General features: G+C 39.8%; 1 pseudogene; it reads right to left on the bottom strand.

Annotated features, from left to right (window-relative positions):
* Positions 1-1,494: 1,494 nt before the first annotated feature.
* Positions 1,495-1,918, bottom strand: LOC111731212 (annotated as a pseudogene).
* Positions 1,919-5,817: the final 3,899 nt, after the last annotated feature.

Here is a 5,817-nt window from a genome sequence, read left to right as displayed (position 1 = left end):
TCTACCTGAGTGCTGTGGTGATGAAGTGCCTGGAGCCTTATGTCCTCACTACAGATTCCAAGGGGCTGGCCCCTTTACCCTCAGCCCTAGGCCAGTCACGCTGATTCTTCCACCCAATTACAGGCCTCTCTACCCTGGGTCTCTGCTTGGGAAGCTGCCTAATGCCTGTTTCCAAACATTACAGATGCTACCTTTCTGACAAGTTTCCCTCCTTCACCCACAGGGACTTTGGTCTCCAAGTCTCTTGCTCACCTACATTGGATGTCCCACCCTAGGACTCCAGCAACTCCAGACATAGCTCTGACTACAATGGTCCAAGCTCCACTTCTGGTGGCGGCATACTGAGGCTTCTCTCTTCAAGGAGTGTCTTGGCTGTGGAAGAGTGTGGCCACATCATTTTCACACCAACTAACTCATCCCCCTTTTTCCACAGCTGAGTCTGAAGAGGGCAATTACAGGGAGCCAGCATTTTAGCTTTCTTAAGATACACTGAAGGAGCAGAGAGTCACCCAGAAGCTCCTCTGGACTAGGACATGTTAGGGTTACTGGTCTGTTCAGCATGTGTAGACTGGCTTCTAACCATGTAAATAAGAAGGACAAAGATGACTAAGCTCCTCAGAGACCAGTAAAAAATATTCAAGGTGTCCTTAAGACTGTGACATATACCTGAGTAAGAAAGGGGAACGAACTTAGGCTTACTGTATGAAAATACTCGTCAATTGAATGCCTAAGATATCAAAATGTCAAGTATCCCATGATGCTTTGCTAGGTCAATTGAAACTGAGTAATAAAATATACCTAAAACAGCAGGAGAATTAGGGGACTCCTTAGTCATAAGAGCACATATTTGATGAACAGGTTAAAAAGAAAAAAAATTTCCCCTGTCTAAAAGGCAGAATGTAAAACATTTTGAGAGGCAACAGATTCCCAACCTAAAAGGTGATAGGGCCACCACCTAAGACAATTAGCTTCCGGTCCAGAGCAGAACCACACATGTCTCAGGGTCAAGGACATCTCTGTATTGTTTGGGCTGCTGTCTACCCCATCTCCTTGGTGCTATTCTATTTTCACAGTCCAGTTCTCTAGCTTTTTCAATGATGTGGTGATATACCAAATAGCCTTTTGAAATATTTATTTTCTATAGGAATGAGCCAGTCACTATCTATTGTACGCACCCAAGAACTTCTGACAATACGATGGTACACCAAATTGCAGCATTTTATAGGCAAAAGCAAAATATCTCCCCAAAGCAAATGGTTCTAACAAATTCAACTTAAAAAGACGCATATTTCAATAGAAAACAGGGCGAAAGACATGAACAATTTGTCAAAGACGAAATACAAATGTCCAATAAACACAGGAAAAGACATTGTCCTCACATTTCCAAGATGCAAATTTTTCAAGTACTACTTTTTTCACATAAAAGTTCTTAAGTTATTAATCCTCTCATGAAAAATCTGCTCAATCTGCACAGACAAAGTCACTGAAGATTCTTTATTCCTTCTGTCGTCCAAGCTCCACTTCACTTTTGCCAGCACCAATGTGGGCCTTTGCAGTTCCCCTAACTTTCTTCATGCTGTTCTTGTGTTCCTTTTACTGTTTTCTTAAGGTCTTTTTCTTCTCATACAGGCCATGTCTTGCAAGTCTATGTTTGAGTTCATTTTTCTTTGCATAATCCAAGGAATTGTAAATCATCCAAAGCCAGTTGTCTCGCCCTCACCAAGAGGGCTCTTGGTGATTTGGATTTGGATTCAGATGTATTTGGTGTGGTCTTGTACACTTTGGATAGTTTTTCCTGAATTTCTGTCCTAGATACTCTTGCCTACCCAGGGTGAAGGACGTCGATGACCATTTGTTTCCATTGAAGGAGTCTGTTGGTCATGAACTTTTTGGTCTAGATAGTTACTGTGTAGTTCATAACGGCGGCTGACCCTCAAGCAGCCAGGGAGGAAAAGTTTTTCAAATATTATTGAGAAATCATTCTTCCCATATCATATTGACAAAGATTAAGAGTGCTAATACTCAGTGTGGTAGGCTTGCACAGAACAAGTCATTGGGGGTGTAAAATGACATAACCTTTCTGGGAGGAATTTGATATTGTGCATCAAAATTTAAAGTGTTCCTTGTGGCCCAGCAATTTTACTTGTAGGAATTTATCTTGAAGAAAGGCCATGACCCATGAAGCTCAGTTCCCAAATGGTATCCTAGAATATATAGTTCATGTAGTTCAAAGTAAATTCACAGTTCAAAGTAATTTCAAAATAACTCATGCCTGTATCTTGTTTGTGTCAGACACAATGGAAAGGATGGACTTAACAAAATTATATATTGGATCCCTTTTCATCCTCTCCCCTAATTCACCGCCCCTGTATTTTGAAGCTGATCTCCTTAAAGACTCTGCCCTAAAGTATTCCTCTCGCCCTAGCCCTAGACAACTCTCCTCTCTCCCTTGGACCAAGAAGACCAAGAATGTGTCTTCCCTAAGGGCAGAAGACTAGGGGAGACCGAAACTATCTGGGAAGGTAAAGATGGGAACATTCACAAATTAATAATCTTTGTTTTAATCCCATTTAAACATAAGTAGATAAGGGTTCTAAGAGATACATCTCAGCCCCTACCAACGTCTCCCTCACTCTACTCCAGCCACCTTGACTCCTTGCTGTTCTTCAGGCCTTTGCACTTGTTGTTGCACTGGCCACACTGCAATTCAAGATAAATACACAGGGCTTGCTCCCCGCACCTCCATCCTATTCAGGTCTTTGCTCAAATGTCAGTAATTTATTATACCTGCTCAGGGAGATCTTCCCTGGTTATCATACTTAAAAATGCAACACGGAGCTCCTTAATACTTCCTAACCTCCTTCCTGGCTTTTTCTCTATGGCATTTACTATCAACTAACATTCTATACAGTTTTACTCATTCATTCACTGCCCACGTTCCTCCTCTCCCACTAGAATATAAACTCCATGAGAGAGGGATTTTTGCCTGTTTTCTTCACCACTTTATTCTCAGTGCCTAGAAGTAAAGCTGACACAGAGTAGATGCTCAAACATATATTTGTTAGTGCAAAAATACCCTTGTTAATGTTTGTAGTAAAAAAAACCAAAATACTCTGAGTGTTTTGTAAATTGTAGATTTGTTAAATATACCACATTCACACAATGGGTTGCTTAGCATACTGTGTGAGGCAGAATAATATTTTATTTTGATAATAAGATATCAAGTCCTAATTTCTAGAGCTTTAAAGGTAACCTTATATGGAAAAAGGATCTTGCAGGTGTGGTTAAGTTAAGAAATTTGAGAAGAAAAGACCATCCTAGGATTACCGGGCGGGCCCTAAATAGTATTATACAAAGTGTCTTTATGGGAGAGACGTTGTGGTGGGGGGAGGGAATTAATATACACACAAAAGAGAAGGTAATGTGAAGATGAAGTAGAAAACGATTTGAAAATTGGAGCGATGGGGCCACAAGCCAAGGAACGCCAGCAGCCATCAGAAACTGCCAATGCCTTGATTTCCACCCAGTGATACTGGTTTCAGACTTCTGGCCTCCAAAACTGTCAGAAAATAAACATCTGCTGCTTTGAGTTACCAAGTTTGTGGTAATTTGTTACAGTGGTGGCAGGAAACACACACTTAACTTTTGTATTATTTTGGATTATTCTCCGAATGAAATTTTCTCTCCCAATGGAGCCATCCCAAGTATCAAAAATCTCTTAGTTCATTTAATTTTTTAATTAAACTTTTTATTTTGAGATAATTGTAGCTTCATATGAGATGGTAAGAAATAATTCAGAGAGATCCTGTGTATCTTTTACCCAAGGTGCCAGGGAACATCTTGCAAAACGATAGTCCACTATTACAATGAAGTCTTGTTACCAGCTCGTGTGGAAAGGTTGTCCTGGTTCCCTACTTTGCCTTCTCTGACCCCTCCTAGCAAGGGTACTGGGGTACCTCTTTACAGCCTGGTGAGGGCAAAAGTCTCAGGTCCCATTTGGCTTTTGTTGCCGTGGGTAGGGGTGGGCCAGGTTTTTCTTTGGTGTTTGGCTAGAGTAGAACATTTATTGTCTAAGAGTTGTGTCTTTCCCGGCTGCACCTTGTCCTTGTCCTTTGGCTAGACTAGAGAGAAGGCTTTCGTTAGAGCTTTTTTCATCTGTGCTCATGGGTGTTTTTGGGTTCCTGGTTTCTTCAGTTCCAAGCCTGGAAAAATGAGCAAAAGAAACCCAGGACACTCACTGCCACATGGTTCCTCAAATCCTGACGTCCTTATTCAGTTCCTATTCTTTCCTTTGCCTTTCAGAGTCTCCTTATGTCTGTTTTATATATTCTGTTCAGAGATTTTAATTGTATTTAGTGGGAGGAATAGGGAAAGTATGTCTACTCCATCTTCCCAGAAGTGAACAGATTCTGTTTTATTTGGGATTTTTCACTTATAGGAAAAAAGAAGAAACAGAATATTTGGAAAGCTCTGAAAAGTGGAGAAAGCTACTCCTCTTTAAGTTTTCCAGTTCTACAGCCATGGTGATCCTCTCTTAATACTCAGACATATAGTTTCCTTGTATAATATTACATTTGCACATGTAATAAGCTCAGTTCTATTGTAAAGTCTTTGGCAAAGACCACATCTTAGACTATTTTCCCCCCACAGAGGAGGTATCTAATAATCGTTGAGTGAATTCATAAAAGAAAAAAAAAATCTACCACAGACCAAGCAATATGGGAGTCTTAGATAGATGTGCAGGGAAAAAAAACTCACCATGTCCTCAAGGGTCTTAAGTCTAGAACAGAATGAAATTACCCCTGGCATTCCTTTTACACTAAATCCACCAACTAGATTTTATATAACAGAAATTAAAAGTTTGCTCACTATGGGATGTGGAATCCAACCCCTAATCATAACATGTGGTATTCAAGACCGTTTCATAAGTCGACTGGTGCTTGGAAGCAATGAAGACCGACAGAGTCTATAGGTTCATTTGCTCACACATTTCTTTTTATATTTTTCTCTGGAAAAGTCTCAGATACTCTGTGATATCTGAGATAAGCAACTCTTGCAAAGTAAGGTTTTTGCAACACAGTGAAACATGTAGGCTAACCTATATCTTAGTCCCATAAAGTACTTCTGACTGGGCCTCAAGAAGATCAGGGCAGATTAAACTATATGCAAGCCATGTACTTATATCTTATTTTGCAGATTGAATTCTTTCAAGCAGTGGCTAACATCTTCAACAGGCATTCAGTAGTGGACAGAGATGGTCACAGGTCTGTGAAAGCACCATTTCTCCTGAAACACAGCAGTGACTACGGCCTTCAAAATTCTTTCTGAATACAAAAAGCATGGATAAGAACAATTTTCTGTTTCTGAGTTTTTAAGGCTGAAATGTCTGATCTGCCGTAGGCTATAACATGAATGGACAGAGAGACAAAATTATCTTTGCATTTAGAATGCAGATAATCCCAAGACTGAGGCCATATTTTTCGAATTTTGACCCATTCTTGATTTTCTATAAATTGTTTAATCTCTTTATATCTCCTCATTGGGATATCATAAAGATTACCTCCTCACTTGAAAGTTGTAAATGAGACATATATCAGCAGAGATTTATTTGATGTGAGGTACACTCTCAAGAAAAAGTGTCGTCCTTGGGTTTCTAAACTATAAAGTTTAATTTTCAGTCCCCACTGTCTGAACTCTTGGCTGATTAATTCATATAAAATCTTCACAGTTTTCTCCTTTTCGTTCCCAATCCAAATCTCAAGGACAATACACAGAAATTAATTTTTGAGTTAGAATGGGAGAAATTGTGTTAAATTT

Source organism: Pteropus vampyrus, unplaced genomic scaffold (genome assembly GCF_000151845.1).
Source record: "Pteropus vampyrus isolate Shadow unplaced genomic scaffold, Pvam_2.0 Scaffold11, whole genome shotgun sequence".
Classification (NCBI taxonomy): domain Eukaryota; kingdom Metazoa; phylum Chordata; class Mammalia; order Chiroptera; family Pteropodidae; genus Pteropus; species Pteropus vampyrus.
Note: the sequence above shows the minus strand (reverse complement) of the source record. Positions and strands in the feature narration are given on the sequence as shown.